The sequence below is a fragment of the Notamacropus eugenii genome, chromosome 2, assembly GCF_028372415.1.
Source record: "Notamacropus eugenii isolate mMacEug1 chromosome 2, mMacEug1.pri_v2, whole genome shotgun sequence".
Classification (NCBI taxonomy): Eukaryota; Metazoa; Chordata; class Mammalia; order Diprotodontia; family Macropodidae; genus Notamacropus; species Notamacropus eugenii.
The window spans coordinates 264,228,459-264,246,352 of NC_092873.1; positions in this window are offsets into that span (position 1 = coordinate 264,228,459).

The following is a 17,894-nucleotide window of genomic DNA, read 5'->3' on the forward strand; positions in this document are numbered from 1 at the left end:
TTTTTTAATTTATTTTTTCTAACTTATTAATTTATTTATTTTAAGTTTCCAACATATACTTCTATAAGTTTTAATTTTTCTCCCCCTCCCTCTCCACTCCCTCCCTAATGTGACATGTAATCTGATATGGGCTCTATACACACATTTCTATTAAATACTTTTTCACATTAGTCATATTAGGGACTTTTTCTTAAATGAAGATCCACAGTGAATTATAATAATGTTGTTTGTTCTTCATTTTTGAAGAGGACCAATGACTTCACAGAGTGATGTCTTGACTCGAAGGTGAATTGGATTTAAGTGAGGCAGAATTGCCCAAAGAAGTCAGCTTCATTCTCTCTTCTAGAGTCATGGAACTCCAGTGGTAGGACAAATTCAACATTACTGGCAATAGCCTGGGATGCAGTAGATGACCTTGGGGTCTTCAGTGCCTGACAAAGTTCAAGTACTCCAGAGTTCCTGCTTCAGTTGCCTTCCTGGTTGTTGGAACAAATTGTTCTCATCTGCCCATTCTGTTGGGGGAAGTCTTCATATCCTTAGGTAGACATCTGCCTCACTAATGGGTGTGAGGCCTGTCAGTTACCCTCAAGCTGGTTTAGCCCACCTGCTCAGACAGTTTTACCATGGTGTGGCCACTACGCATGCTACAGCTTCTTGGAGCCACAGGTGACAGCTGGATGAAGGTGAACACCATAGATGGATGAGCAGCCCTGAAATGTGGGTTCAGCAAACCCTCACACCAGAGGTGCTAATGCTCCCTAAACACCCCATACATGCAGACTGAACTATAAAAACAGCAGAAAGATTTGCAAAATACTTTATAAATATCTTATTTTATTCTTCCAACAACCCAGGGAGATAGGTCCTATTATTATCCCCATTGTGCAGTTAAGAAAACTAAGATTAATTGCCTTGCCAAGGGTCACACAATTTTTAGATGTCTCTGGTCAAATTTAAACTCAGATCTTCTAGCTCTGAGGTCAGGATTCTATTCAGTGTAATATCTGGCAGCCTCTGATCTGTAACTGTTAATAATAAAATAGTCATTTTCACTTAAGGAGCACATTTCATCCCTTTCTACCCTAATAAGCTTAGTCTGTTTTTTAATCCTCAACTCACCAGAGAGGGAGGGAACTATATACAGTGTGTTTGTATTTTGCTTGTGAGTGATTTGAATATGATCATAGAAGAAAATGGCATGAAAATTTAAATTAACACTGGTATTTAAAACCCCCTGCAGCCTGCCTTCAGTCCCCTTCCCCTTTCCTTCAATGTTGCCACCCTTCTAGGCCCCAGACTAAATAGCCTACACCTGCCATCCCTGTTCCTCCAAAGATGCATCCTTCCATTGGTTGGGTCATGCAACATGTTCCTCTCTATTTTTGTGCTCCTTCATTATTTTTGTCATTTTTGGCTAATTTTCCCTTCCCCTACACAAATCCCAACTTGGTGGGTTACATGTTTTGTGGATTTTTTTTTTTTTACAATCTGAAAAGGAGTTTAATCTTATCTCTTTTGCATTTTAAAAATTTAATTATTTTTTAAAACTTAACAACCCTCTCCTCTCCCTCTACTTCTCTAATTTCCTTAAAAAACGAAAGAAAAATAAAACCCTTGCAGCAAATATGTATAGCCAAGGACAACAAATTCTTGTACTGGCCATGTCTAAAAAAAGATATGTTCCAGTCTGTGCTCTGAGTTCATCGTCTCTCTATCAACAAGTGGGTAGCAAATTTCAACATGAGTCCTCTGGAATCACAGTTAGTTATGGTATTGATCAAAGTTCTTAAGTCTTTCAAAGGTCTTTGTCTTCACTATATTGTTTTTAATCATATACATTGTTTTCCTGGTTCTGTTCTTTTCACTCTGTATCAGTTCATATGTCTTCCTAGGTTTCTCTGAAACTATCCCCTATATCATTTCTTATAGAGCATCTTGCAATGTTCATCACACTTGTAATAATATGCTTTGTTCACTCATTCTCCAATAATTGGAAACCTCTCACTTTCTAGTTCTTTGTCAGCTGCTATAAATATTTTTGTACCTATGAATCTTTTCCTTTTCTGATTTACAAAGATTCTAAATTTCATCACTGTTGCCAAATTTTCACAAAAGCAGATTATAGCTTATATTCAGCCGGTCAACTAAAATATATTAAATGTCTACTATATGCCAAGTAAAGTGCTAAGCACTGGGGATACAAAGAAAGTCAAAGACATTCCCTGCCCTCAAGGAGCTCACTGTCTAATAGGGGAGACAACATACAAATTGTTATATGCAAAGAAGTAAATCTTTGGAGAACAATATGAATTAGGGCATTTGTTTTCAGTGCCTCCTATATTTCAATATAGTTTCTCCTTTCTACTCTTTCCTACACCTCAGCCCTTTACTGGCATGAACTGACCAGTGCTCTCATACTGTTCCGGGCAGCTAGGTGGCACAATGGATAGAGCATGTGGCTTGGAATCAGGAAGAATTATCTTCCTGAGTTCAAATGTGACCTCAGACACTTACTAGCTCTCTGACCATAGGCAAGTCACTCAGTCTTGTTTGCCTCAGTTTTCTCATCAGTAAAATGAACTGGAGAAGGAAATCACAAACCACTCTAGAATCTTTGCCAAGAAAACCCCGTTTGGTCACAAAGAGTCAGACATGACCAAAAAAGACTGAAACACCTATCACTTTTCCCTTGACTTCCCAAGGTCCTGCACCTGGAAATTTTCTAGGTTCTAGACATTTTCCCTAGAAAATCAAAATGTACAGTCCCTTCCCCATCTCAGCCCTAAACATGCTATATCCACATCCATGCCTTATATCTGGTATGAGACCTAGTTCAATCCTTCTATTTTTCAAATGATGACAGGGTTACAAAGACCTGACTTCAAAAAAAGTTCACCTGAAAAAGACTAAAGGTGTTTTCTCCCTTTAAACAAACTCAGTATGAGTCTACAGTGTGATGAGAGTGACTCAAATCTAATACAGTCTTATTAGATGTAATAGTTTTCAGAACAAAGCGGTTAATGTTCTCAATCAAACAATCAATCAAAAAACATTTATCAAGCACTGAAAATGGGTCAGATACTGTGCTTGGCACTGGAGAATGCAAAGAGAAACTGTTGCTGCCTTGCAGAATGGCAGTACCAATGAAATCATATTTCCCGACTCTATCCTAATTTATCTAAATGCAGCATTCTTTAAAACACCTCCATCAAGACCGGCAGAAGCAACAATGCACAATACAGCTCTAGAGTAGAATTTTTAAGAGAGAAATTGAATTAATTCTTCAGAGTCCAGAGCTGGGCTAAACCACTAGGCAGATATTTCAGGGAGGAACAGTTTGGTTCAATATAAGGAGGAACTTTTTGACAATTAGAACTGTCTAAAAAATGAAGTGAGGCATTTTGTAAGATAGTGAGCTCTCCATCTGGTGATTCCTGTTTTGGGAGAGAGGATGGCCTAAATGTCATTTAAGGTCCCTTCCATTTCTAAAATTCTATTATTCTATAATGTTGTGAGTTAGATGAGAAGTTAAATGATTTACCATGGACCCTCAGGGTGAGGGAGTACAAGGACCAGAAAGAGATCTCAGCTTTCCTGATTCCCACCTTAGTGTTTGAATGATACTATACCATCTCTGTATTTTGTCTAAGTAGCTTAGGTCCTGTTGCCTCCCAGGAGGCAGCTAATTTATCCATGCAACCAATTCATGTTAGATCAGCTATGGAGCTCAGTGGATAGAGTGCCAGACCTGGAGGAAAGACTTGAACTCAAATCCAGTCTTAGACACTTACTAGCTCTATGATCCTAGGCAAGTCACTTAATCTTGTTTGTCTCAGTTTCCTCATATGTAAAATGAGCTAGAGAAGAAAATGACAAACCACTCCAGTATCTTTGCCAAGAAAACTTCATTTGGGGTAACAAAGAATTGTACATAACCGATAAATGACTGAACAACAACAATCCATGTCCAAGGTACTAATAAAGTAAAGTGCTAACTCCTCCATTGTAATGCTTCATCTTAGAATTGAAAGGCAGTATGGAAAAGTGTTGGAACTGGGATCAAGAAGACTTACCTTTTACACATACTAGTTGTGTGATCTGAGGCAAGTCAATTAACCGCTTGGTGCCCCAGATAATTCAATAAGGCTAGAAATTGTAGATGAGTTGCTGAGTAGAGAGAATTTCTATCAGAGGAAATCACAGGTCCGTACTATAGACAAACCCCCCAAAATTCCAGACTTTAGACCTTATTCCAAAAAACTCAAACTAACCAAAAAACCAAAATCAAAACCAAATATCTTTTAATGTCAGAAATGGGACAATATACTGTACAGTAGGGAGGGAAATATATGAGGGCAGACTGGCCTATCGTTGTCTCTCAAATCACAGTTTGTAGATGACTGTCTGAATAGAGACTGTGTGGCATAGAAAAATAAATAATTAAGAGTGAAAAGATCTGGGTTCAAAGATATGTTGAATCCAGCTGAAACTAGCTCTTGAGAGTCAATTGTTAAATTTTCAGTGTGAATATTTATATTTTAATATCAGTAAATGCTACAAATTGGGGTTTGATTTCTTATTTTGTTGACTCTCTTGAGTTAAGAAAGTGCTGATAATGCAGATTCAATTTAAAAGTTTGTCTTGTGTGCATTTTTTTTTCCCTGAGAGGTCTGTTAAACATTTACAATCATGCTGTCACCAGAGTTCTGATAATAACCCAACAAGGTGATCGTGTGTGTGTGTTCGTCCTTCATTGCCGAAGAAGACCATGCCATCAGAGAAATAATGACATGACTTGCACTTGACTTTGTTTTGAGTGAGGGTGCAGGTCACCAGCCTTACTTCTCCTCCAGAGCCATCTGAATCCAGTGACCAGATATTCATCAAAATGACTGGAGATGACCCAGGATGAGGCAAGTGGGGTTAAATGACTTGCCCATGGTCACACAGCTAGTGAGCGTCAAGTGTCTGAGGTGAGATTTGAACTCAGGTCCTCCTGGCTCCTGCACTGGTGCTCTATCCACTGCACCACCTAGCTGCCCCAGGTGATCATGTAGCCTGAATTTGAAGACCTCTAGCTAAGGGCATCCTATTGTAGCTTCATTCAACTTTGGAATAGTGATCATTGCTAGGAAGTCTCTTCTCTACAGAACCCCAAACCTGTCTTTTCTGAAATTTCAACCCAGTGATGCTTCTAGTTTTTTTGACTGTCCTGTGAGCTTATAATCCCTTAAAATTTCCTGATCTTTTTCACAAGAACAACCTCTTGAGACCTCTTTTTTTTTCCTCTGCAAAATGAGAGGGGTTAGACTAGATAATCTCTAAGAAACCCATTCAAGTTCAAGAATTGATAGTTCTACTTGCTAGCTCTGAAAACTATGGATAGTCAGAGGAGGAGACTGCAAAGACTTAAGGGCAGTCTCCAGTTCTTACATCAGCAATCCTTCCAGAGGTAGGCAGTGAGCTTTTCTCTCCTCTCTTCTACTCTTATCCCTTGGCACAGAGCAGGGACTTGGCCTGAAGCAGGAGAGACGGGCCAACAGCCTGTTGGGAGGTTGACAATAGCAGCTTTTTGAGAGGCTGATTGCAGCTGCCAGAGGCAAATACTTATAACTAGTGTTTGTTGTTAATGTTGGGGCCTTACATCCAGGGGGTAAAGGCTTCTGGCCCATCTAATCCTTCAGTGCTTCAGGCTCTCTGGGATTTGTCCAAACTACCAGATGACCAGTCTAGGCCTGGCAACAGATCCAGGTGTTGCCAACCAATTCCTATTCCAGTAGAGACTTTGTAGCTACTGGAAGCAGAGATTGCTTGGGATCTCAAAATAGCAAAAATTAAAGTAGTGAAGTCCAGGGACAAAGAAGGAATTAGAATTAGGAGATTGGCCACCAGAAATTTAAGCAAACAAGTAACCTTATATGACAGCAGATTAGAAACAGGCATCGTAAGAGCTGAAACAGTGAGAAAAAATATAAGATATTGTGGATTTCATTCAGGATATTTAGAACTGGAAACACCACAAAGAGAACTGAATATGTGGTGTGGTAAAACTGCTTCCTTGAGAATCAGATTATCTCCTTGTTAATAGTCTTTGTAAATTTGAGAAATCATTTCACCTTTCTATGGTATAAAGCTACTCATTTGCAAAATGAGGGGATTGGATGAGATCAAGGGTTCTTATCCCGGGATCCATGACTTGAGATGTTAAAAGATATGTTCATAACTCCATTTCAATATAATTAATTTCCTTTGTAATCCTACATATTTTATTTTATTTCATACATTTAATAACATTATTCAGAGGAGGGGGCCACTGGCTTCACCAGTCTGCCAAAGAGATCTATAGCACACGAAGAAAATTAAAGACCCTTGGCTCTAAGGTCACTTCCAGTTCTGTAATAGTATGGTAGTAAGATGATCAGAAAATGGTCAGGAAACTTGATGTGGGATTTTCACAAGCCGAGATCAAGGTCCCAAAAAGGACTTGAGCAAAAACAAGGCAGCTCAAATGAAATTTGATGCTTTCTTTTAAACCTAGAAACCTTACTGATTAATTCAACTAGTTGTCAAACCTCATTTATAGGTCTACAGTATTTTTTGCATATTTCCCTCTTGAGCACTTATTACAGCCTTTCCAGTGGCCCATTCCAGTAGCCTCTAATTGTTTTCCCTGCCTCAAACCTCTTCCCACTCCAGTCCATTCATCAAAGCACAGATCTCTCTCTCTCTCTCTCTCTCTCTCTCTCTCTCTCTCTCTCTCTCTCTCTCTCTCTCTCTTTCTCTCTCTCCTCTCTCTCATTATTTTCTCTCACTTTTTTCTCTTTTCTCTCATTTTCTTTCTTTCTCTTTTTTCACTCTTTGTCTCTCTGTCTCCTCTCTCACTATTTTCTCTCACTTTTTTCTCTTTTCTCTCATTTTCTTTCTTTCTCTTTTTTCACTCTTTGTCTCTCTGTCTCTTTCTCTGTCTCTCTGTCCCTGTCTTTGTCTGTCTCTGTCTGTCTGTCTCTCACACACCCAGAATAAATTTCAGAGACTCCTTGTTACCTCCAATATAAATGTTGCTGTTTGTCTTTTTAAGTCTTTCACAATTTAGTCCTGTCTACCTTTCCACTTTTCTTTAATGTTACTTCTTTTTATACACTCCACAATCTAGCCACACTGGCCTTTCTGATGTTCCCCACATACTAAATTCCATCCCATCTCTGGTTTTGCATTGGCTCTTCACACACCTGTAGCATCCTCCCTCCTCACTTCCACATCTTGGCTTCTATCCTTTCCTTGAAGATTCAGCTCAAGTGCCAACTTCTTTTTTTAATTTATTTATCTATTTATTTGTTTATTTATTTTTAGTTTTCAATATTCATTTCCACAAAATTTTGAGTTCCAAATTTTCTCCCCATCTCTCCCTTCCCTCAACCCCAAAATGCCAAGCATTCTGATTATCCCTTCCACCAATCTGTCCTCCATTCTAACACCCCTCCCATCCCTTTTCCCCATCTTCTCTCTTGTCTTGTAGGGCAAGATAAATTTCTATACCCCATTACCTGTATTTTTTATTCCCAATTGTATGCAAAAACAGTTCTCAACATTTGTTCCTAAAACTTTGAGTTGCAGCTTCTCTTCCTTCCTCCCTCCCCACCCATCCCCACTGAAAAGGTAAACAATTCAATGTAGGCTATATATGTGCAGTTTTGCAAATGACTTCCATAATAGTCATGTTGTGTAAGACTAACTATATTTCCCTCCATCCTATCCTGCCCCCCATATCTTCTATTCTCTTTTTTGACCTTGCCCCTCCCCAAGAGTGTTTACTTCTAATTGCTCCCTGGTCCCATTTGCTCTCCCTTACATCATCCCCCACACCCTGCTTATCCCCTTCTCTCCTACTTTCCTGTAGTGTAAGATAGGTTTTCATACCAAATTGAGTATGCATGTTATTCCTTCTTTGAGCCAAATATGATGAGAGTAAGCTTCTCTTTTTCCCTCTCACCTCCCCCCTTTCCCCTCTATTTAAAAAGCTTTTTATTGCCTCTTTTATGAGAGATAATTTGCTCCATTCCATTTCTCCTTTTCTCCTCCCAATATATTCCTCTCTCACCCCTTAATTTTATTTTTCAGATATGATTTCCTCCTATTCAACTCACCCTGTACTCTCTCTCTCTCTCTCTCTCTCACTCTCTCTCTCTGTGTGTGTGTGTGTGTGTGTGTGTGTGTGTAATCCCTCCAACTACCCAAATACTGAGAAAAGTTTCAAGAGTCACAGATATTATCTTTCCATGTAGGAATGGAAACAGTTCAACTTTTGTAAGTCCCTTATGATTTCTCTTTCCTGTTTACTTTTTCATGCTTCTCTTGTTTCTTGTGTTTGAAAGTCAAATTTTCTTTTCAGCCCTGGTCTTTTCATCAAGAATGCTTGAAAGTCCTCAATTTCATTGAAAGACCATTTTTTCCCCTGAAGTATTATACACAGCTTTTCTGGGTAGATGATTCTTGGTTTTAATACTAGTTCCTTTGACTTCTAGAATATCATATTCCAAACCCTTCAGTTCCATCAGAATGCTTGAAAGTCCTCTATTTCATTGAAAGACCATTTTTCCCCCTGAAGTATTATACTCAGTTTTGCTGGGTAGGTGATTCTTGGTTTTAATCCTAGTTCCTTTGACTTCTGGAATATCATATTGCAAACCCTTCAGTTCCTTAATGTAGAAGCTGTTAGATCTTGTGGTATCCTGATTGTACTTCCACAATACTCAAATTGTTTCTTTCTAGCTATTGCAATATTTTCTTCTTGATGTGGGGACTCTGGAATTTGGCTACAATATTCCTAGGAGTTTCTCTTTTTGGATCTCTTTCAGGAGGTGATTGGTAGATTCTTTCAATATTTATTTTGCCTTCTGGTTCTAGAATATCAAGCCAGTTTTCCTTGATAATTTCATGAAAGATGATGTCTAGGATCTTTTTGATCATGGCTTTCAGGTAGTCCCATAATTTTAAAATTATCTCTCCTGGACCTTTTTCCAGGTCAGTTGTTTTTTCAATGAGTTATTTCACATTATCTTCTATTTTTTCATTCTTTTGGTTTTGTTTTGCAATTTCTTGGTTTCTCATAAAGTCATTAGCTTCCATCTGCTCCATTCTAATTTTTAAAGAACTGTTTTCTTCAATGAACTTTTGAACCTCCTTTTCCATTTGGTTAATTGTGTTTTTTAAAGCATTCTTCTCCTCATTGGCTTTTTGGATATCTTTTGGCAATTAAGTTAGCCTATTTTTAAAGGTGTTATTTTCTTCAACTTTTTTTGGGTCTCCTTTAGCAAGGTGTTGACCTACTTTTCATGATTTTCTTGCATCATTCTCATTTCTCTTCCTATTTTTTACCTTCACTTCTCTTACTTGATTTTCAAAATCCTTTTTGAGCTCTTCCATGGCCTAAGACCATTGCATATTTACTTTGGAGGTTTTGGAAACCTTGACTTCCTCTGAAGGTATACATTGTTCTTCCTCATCTGAAAGGATGGAAGAAAATACCTGATCACCAAGAAAGTAACCTTCTATAGTATCATTTTTTTTCACTTTTTTGGGCATTTTCTCAGTCATTTATTTGACTTTTGAGTCCTTTGTCAAGAGGAGAGTACACTCTGGGGACCTGTAAGTTTTCAGTTCCTCTAAGGTGGCACAATCAAGGGAGAGGAGTTTACTCCTTTCCTGGCCTGTGCACTTGTCTGGGAGCAACCAAAAACTTTTCTGCCTAGAATCTGTGAGAGTAGAATTCCCTCTCCACAACCACCTCCAGCTCTGCCACACCAGTGCTCCTCCTCATTCCCTGGCCAGGCTCCTGGCTGAGTTACTGATCAGCTGTTCAATTCCCCCAGGGGCTTTAAGTTGATGGCTCCACAATTGGATGCTGCTGCTGCTGCCACCACTGCAGCTACTGCCACCACTGCTGCTGCTGCCTCCACCTCTGCCACCTGAAGCTGAGATCAGGGGAGGACCCTGCTCCCTTCTCATTCAGTTGAAAAAGCTTTCTCATTGACCTTTGGAATTTTATTTGGCATTTCTGCATTGAGGGATCTCAAAACTGCAGCTGCTGCTGAGGATTCCACCCCCAAGGCCTAGGCGTTTCAGTCCTGTTCCTCCCAGTGCAAAGCAGCTAAGTCTGGGCTGTGCTCTACTCTGCGCCCTGTGCAATAGACCTTTCCTATTGGCCTTCCAGGCTACCTTGGACTAGAAATCTCTCTTACTCTGTTGTTCTGTGGCTTCTGCTGCTCTAGAATTCGTTGAGAGTCATTTTTTTTACAGGTATTTTATGGGTTGTGGGGGAAGAGCTAAAGTATGTGCATCTTTCTACTCTGCCATCTTGACTCCACCCCTAAGTGTTAACTTCTGCATGAAGTTTTTCCAGATCCCTCCAATTGCCTTGTACCCTTGCTCCCAAAACACTCTGTATTCATTTTATATACAGTATGTCCCAAAATTCTTAGGATAATTTTAAGCTATTAAGGCTTAAATACCTTTGTGACACCTTGTATATTATGTACACACTTGTATGCATACATTTTATAGCTTCCATTTAAATGTAAATCTCTTAAGGCCAGCAATAGTTTCACTTAGGTTTTTATATCTTCAGAAGTTAGCATAGTGTCTGGCACACAGTAGGCACTTAATAAATGCTTGTTGATTAATTGAGTGATTAATAATAATATCCCCAGCAAGTCCTGGACACCCTCTCCACTTTAGGCCAATTGGAAAAAGAAAGTTTTCAAACAAAACTTATGTTATGTAATTATAATGATAAACTTCATGCCCACAAAAGAGATTAAAATATGTGTATATATATATACATATATATATAAAACATACACAAATATGTATGTATATTATATTTGTGTGTATATACATGCACACCTATCAAACTATCAGTCTATCTATCTATCTCTCTATCTATCTGTCTATCTAATCTCCCTTCCTTCTTTGCAGAGGTGGGGGACTACGGATGTATAACATTGAATATGCTAGCAGACTCAGTTGATGTATTGGTTGTTTTTGATGCTTTTTCTTTTATTATTTGTACAAAGATAGTTTGATGGGTAGGGGATGGAGAAGAACATATTTGGAAACTTAAAGTGGTGTAAAAATAATATACATATAGATTTTTAAATAGAATCTTTCCAACTGCGTAGCTGTAATAGAACTGGTTTTTCTATCACCCAAACTTAACCCAGTACCTGGCAAATAGTAAGTACCTAATAAATTCTAGTTGACTCATTGATCCTTATAAGGAACCAGGAAATGAAGAATTTGAGGTTGAATTTTCATTAGCACATAGTGGAAGGAGCACCAGAGAGCCTTCTAAGGTCCCTTTCAGCTCTAAACCTAGGATCCTCTGATCTTATAACTTTATATTAATCTCTAAATTGGACCCTTGGAATCTTGAGTAGGTCAAAACCTCTCTGAAATTTAGTTTTCTGACCTGCAAAATGGGGATAAAATCATTACTTGTACTACTAATCTCCTAGGGTTATTTTGAGAATCAAATGAAGCACCACATGTAAAAACTACATATGTAAGTATCCAAAGTGCTGTTATCTGTTATTATTTAGTAAACAAATAAAATGTTCAGACACCTATCCTGCCCTTTCTGGAATCAGGAAGACCTGAGTTCAAATCCCACCTCTGACTCTTCCTAGCTATATGACCCTGGGTAAGTCACAACTTCTTTTAGTTTGAGTTTCCTCATCTGTGAAATGGAGACAATAATATTAACAAAATTGTTGTAGTGATCAAAGAACACAACATATGAAAAGTTTTTTGCAAAAAGTGTTATATAAATCCTAACTAGGTTTTTGGGGGACAGCTAAGTGGCAGAGCAGAGAGAGTACTAGGTCTGAAGTTAGGAAAATTTGAGTTCAGATATAGCCACAGATACTTCTATGTTGTGTGAACCTGGACAAATCACTTAACTGCTGTCTGCCTCAATTTCCTCAGCTGTAAAATAGGGATAATAGTGACTCTACCATAAAAATACCAATAAAGTTGTTGTGAGGATAGTATTTGCAAAGTTCTTACTAAGTGCCTAGAACACAGTATGCATTTAATAAATGTTTATACCTTTGTTTCTGTAGCTATTGTTATCATTTTCTATAACTATTAATATAAAATAACATACTGTTAATATTTATATATCATTCACTATATGACATCAATGTTAATCACATAATTTATATTATACCAATTTAATATATATGTTATCATATAATATCCTTAATTATAGTGTTAATATCACATTGATGATATATTATTGCTATACAATACTATTTTTATGTTATTAATAACAATCATTATCATCTTAATTTCCTTTTGATTCAGGAGCTGATTTATTGCCACCCTGTTTTTGTGATAAAGTCACTTTTGGCAATGGAAACTGAAGCTACCTCGTGGGCTGACATATATATGTACAAAGATAACATTGGCAGTGAGGGAACAGATTCTTCTTTACACAAAAATGAACAAGTGTGATAAGTTTAAAAAATGTGAGAAACCAGGGAAAAGTAAACAGACCTGTTTGTTTGGCATGTACACTTTTTGAAAGGTTCCCAGATACAGCAGCTGCCTGGGTTGTGTCTACATTGGAAAATTTCCTAACAATTTGGCCAGTTCTTTGAGAAATGGGTCTCTTTCCCGAAAGTCCTCTCTCACTTTCTGCTCAGCGTTACCTCTTGCCTATATAGCTTAATATTTGGCTGAAGGGAGAGAAAGGGTAAAGGGAAGGGATTAGGATTTTCTAATGATTAGATTTTTTTAGGTAGCTCTTTCAGACCAAGGAAAGTCTAGCATTTCTATGTCCCAGTTTACAATGATATTTCTAATTTCTTTTTCTTCTCTCAAACCAAGGAGACTGGGCCCCCATTCAAGAGACTGCTTTCTGATTATTTAGGAGATTATAGAATACTCAAAGTCCCAAAGATTATCCACGGGTGGGGAATGTGGGGCCTTAAAGTCACATATGGCCCTCTAGGTCCTCAAGTGTGGCCCTTTGACTAAATCCAAACTTCACAGAACAAATCCCCTTAATAAAAGGATTTTTTCTGTAAATTTGGACTTGGTTAAGAAGCTTCACCCAAAGACTTAGAAGGCCACATGTGACCTTGAAGCTGCAGATTCCCCACCCCTCTCTTTAGGCTGCACTCAAAGTAGAAGTGAGAGAAACTCTATACCCTCCATCATCCTTTCACACTAGGAACACTATTTTGAGAAAAAAAGGGGGAGGAAAGATCCAAGTACTGCTCCTTATCCTCCTTCACTTCTTCCCTGCCTCATTCATGCAGTGCATTCTTATTCTTATTCCTTCTAACTTCTAACTAAAAGACCATTGGAAAATTTTTAAATCCTTGCGTTGCAATGAAGTTCCAAGTCTACGTGAAAAAACTCTCGTACACTGTGGTCGTTGCTGTGCACAAAGTTCTCCTGATTCTGTTCCTTTCGCTCAGTATCAGTTCATAAAAGTCTTTCCAGGCCTCTCTGAAGTCTTCCTGTTCAGCATTTCTTATAGCATAATAGTATTCCATTACATTCATATACCATAATTTATTCAGCCATTCCTCAATTGATGGGCATCTCCTTGATTTCCAGTTATGAGGTCTTGGATTTAGAAGTTTGACTCCAAGTCCAGCCTAGAGTTCTGCCTTATGCAAATCCCACCTCCCCAACTCCTGTATGCAACCCATGTGTCAGCCAGCTGGCCAACTAGCATTTATTAATCACTTACTATATATGCCTGGCTGCCCTCAAGAAATTGTATTCTGATGGAGGAGACAACCAGCAAACAACTGTGTATAAACAATATTTATACAGTGTAAAGGAATGGCAAAGACCACTTGGAAAAGGTTATATTTGAGTTGGGTCTTGAAGGAAGCTGAGAAGTCAAGGAACTGGATGGAGGTGAGGAGAAATAGTATTAGAGACACAAGGGAAAACCACTGAAAAGACAAGAGTTGGAAGCTAGAATTCCTTGAAAGTAGGATCATGGAGTATCTGGAACAGAATAAAGTTTTAGAAGTCCGAAAAGGTAGAAAGAAGCCAGGTTGTGAAGGACTTTTATGGTCACACAAGATTTCCTATTTATTCCTTGAGGTAGTAGGGAGTCACTAGATCTCATTGATGTGAGAGAGGGAGGGAGGAGACATGGTCAGACTAGTGCTTTAGGAAAGTCCCATTGGCAAGTAACTCAAAAAAAGGAATGGAGTGGGGTGATTCTTCTTTGTTATAGGTGCGATCTTTCCATGGCTGAGTAGAAACAGTAAAAAAAAAATCCTTACCGCTTGTCAACGAGAGAGACATCATGTTTGAAAGTGGCACACCAAAAATGTGCTGTCCTGATTAAACAAAGACTCACTGTCAGCCGGGAATGAGCTTTGAGTTGTTTTTCCAGTAGGGGGATTTGTATTAATCCCTCCAGACCCTCTCGTTCAGTGACCAGTGGAATGCATCAGCAGGATGGGTGGACTGGGTGAGACAGAGAGGTGCTGTCTGCATCCATGAAACAAAGGGAAGACTATTTGATGCACAAAAGACGTTTCCTAGTTTCAAGTAGGAAATCAAGATCCCAGTCCTTGATTTTAAAAATACTAAGAAAAGAATGGAAGTAACTAATTTTTGTCTTCTTCACTTATATATGTTGATAATGAATACTAATTCATGTGAACGGTACAACTATAATACTATTAGTATAATTATATAATTGATATAGTTAATAAAGTCAATGTATAGACTCTCAAAGAAAACTGAGGATCAAATCCTGGCTCTTCCAGTGTGCTCTGTGGCCAATCACTTTACCTGTAAAACTCAGTTTCTTGATCTTTAAATAAGGGAGTTGGACTAGGTAATCTCTGGGGTAAACACTGGCAGGGGGAATTTCCACACCAGGTATTCTCTACCTTCATAAAATCTTAGGTTAGAACAACAAAAGCATACACACACACATATATAATGTTCTAAATATAATGACTACACGATTAATATAATAAAATATTATTTTATATTATATATGCTATACTCATATATAGAACAAAAAGTAAGTCAGTATATATGTATCGATACGTGTATGTGTGCATATATTAAATATTTAATTATTTTCTATTTACTAATGTGCTACTATTATACAGTAGTTTTCACTATAGATATGTGTATGTGTGTGTATGCATGCACACATGTATTCCTAGCCTACCATTTTTGGTTCTTGGGACATTAACAGGTTATATATTATTTATCCAGGGTCACACAAGCCAGGATGTGTCTGAGGCAGAATTTGAACACAGATTACAGGCCAGGTCTCTAGTTACTATGCAAAGCTGTTTTATTTCCATAGTAATTTATATTAGGACAAATTAGAACTATATTTTCTACTTCATTTCTATTAAATTTCCAATGTGAACATTGTTCAGGGTATTCTATTTAAATCCTTTATTTCTCTCCTCTTGTCTTCCAGATTTGTAGGTAACTTGGAATAGAGAATGAACCTGTAGGCACATACTCATGTGGCAGTCAGGAGACAAAAATGTTGGCAGGTTGGCTACTTTGGTAGCAAAATTACACACTTCTTGGATCCTTACTCTCCTCCTCTCCCATATCCACTTCTTGGTAAAGAGCGACTTAGGAAATGTTCACAGCTACAGAGAAGTATGTTTTCAGTTGTTTGCATATTATCTTCCTCATTAGACTTTGAGCTCTTTGAGAGAGGGAACTGTTTGACCTTCCTTTGTATCCACAGCAACTCAACACAGTGCCTGGCACACAGTAGGCACTCAACAAATTCTAGTGCAGTGACTGTTGACTGATGGACAAACCTGAGCAACGCCTTTGAGTAGGGAAGGGAGTGACAGAAGCCCTTAACTTGTATAGGGCTTTAACCCAGGCAGAGAGCTCAGCATGACCTGGCTTCCACCTAGACATACAATGACTCTTCAGGAGAGTTCTCGAAGTTCTTTTGGTTTGGCAGAGGCAGGAAGAAATCGTCCTCATTTCCCTGACGGCAGCAGGCTTCGAGTTACTCTCATGGAAAGTTAGTGACTGAAATTAAATGTTCAGTTTTGGGTTTTCTATGATAGGAAAAAAAAATGTTCCCTATTTCCTTTGAAGAAAACCAATTTGTGGCTAACGATTCCCTAGAACTTGTACCACATGTCTCTCCTGAGTGAGTCTCTGTTTATATTGGAGAAGGGGGAGGGGAGCTCCTCTTTCCTGTGCCCCACTCATTCCAGGGTAATCCAGACAATCACCTACATGTTTTTGAAGACACAACATTTCAAACACCTTATGGATGAATGTTTATGGAGCCTGACAGAGAGTTAAACTCACCATGAAAAGGAAGGTTTTTCTTTAACCGTGTGAAGCCAACAACTTGCCTAGTGTCAAGTGAATAGGAGAGAAGATCTTGGCAGATTGTTTACCTTAGTGGTCAGCTCCCAGTCCTTGAGCCTGTAACTTGGTCTGCATTTATTATTAACCATAACTTCCCCTTACCCACCCTTACCCACCCTAAAACAGCTCTTCCTTTCTGCAGGCCTTAGGATACATACCCAAGAATGCTTCCCTAAACACTTAACCCAGGGCCAAAGTTTAAACTGGCCATATACAAAATTAGCCTGCTTTCTCCTTCTGGAGTGACCCCCTTTCATTGGTTGTGGGTTAGAATGATTGTGACCGTATGGTGGAAGCTGAGATTGCAGAGATTATTTTTATTGGTTTAAAAGCTGCTATCACTTTAAGGTTAACAAAACATTTCCCCAACAACATGATAAGATAGGTTTATAAGTATAATCCCCATAGAACAGGTGTATTTAGAAAGGGAAGTGACTTGCTTGTGCTCACATAGCTAGTGTGAGAACCAGTATTTCACCCCAGGTCTTCAGACTCCAAATTTCCCTTTCTCTCGATCTCTTTCTCTCTCTGTCTCTCTCTTTCTGTCTGTCTGTCTGTCTGTCTCTCACATATAATTATCATCATCACCATCCTATAGATGGATCTTGAAGAAAATTTTTAAAATTTGAAATTTTCCGTGTGAGCTTTTGTTTCTCTTTTAGTGTATGGAATAAAGAAAATAGAAAAGAGGAGGGAAAATTTTTGGAAGTGATGGTGGTTTTACCTATAGGCAGTCTTACTGAAAAAAAAAAAATAGAATGAAGGACATACCACATTGGTGAACTTGAAATATTATTCAACCAGTAAAGGATGAAAAATTCCTAGGGAGCTGGATTCTCCTTTTATATAATCCTACAAAGGTACAACCTTAGTTGTTAAAATAGTTATTTTAACTCAGAAATAAGTAATAGAGATGGCATTGCTCCCTTTGAAAAGTTGTAGAATAGGGCTCAGCTGTAGAACGTGGGAAGATTTCTGCAGAGAAACTAACAAAAGAAAAAGCATTAAGCAAAACAATACATTTTAAGATATCCTTACATTTTTTCAAAGATCCTTCCCCAAGCAATGAAGTTTACCAAACTCTCCACGGAGCACTTGGTAGTCTCTCGAAGTTATTGTTGCTAGCTCTGATCAGAGGTTTGTTTTTTTCCCCTCTTAGCTATTTTGATACTTCTCCAGTATATAGTGCAGATCATCCGTTAGACACTCAGACTAGGGGTGCACTGGGTGGGTGGAAGTGTGAATGAAATTAAAGAAAAGTTCCTGTCTGAGAGAAGTCAACAAACCAGTGAGGAAAGCAGAATAGAAGCACCCCAAAGGACAGAAGAATAATTACACAATGGCATATTGATAAATGTAAAAAGATATAGAATAAAACATAAGTAATGAAGGGATGTTGATCAAAGAGATGAGTGGGATTCTATGCAATTTATCAATCAGGAAAGGCTTCCTAGAGGAAATGAGTTTTAATTTCATCCATG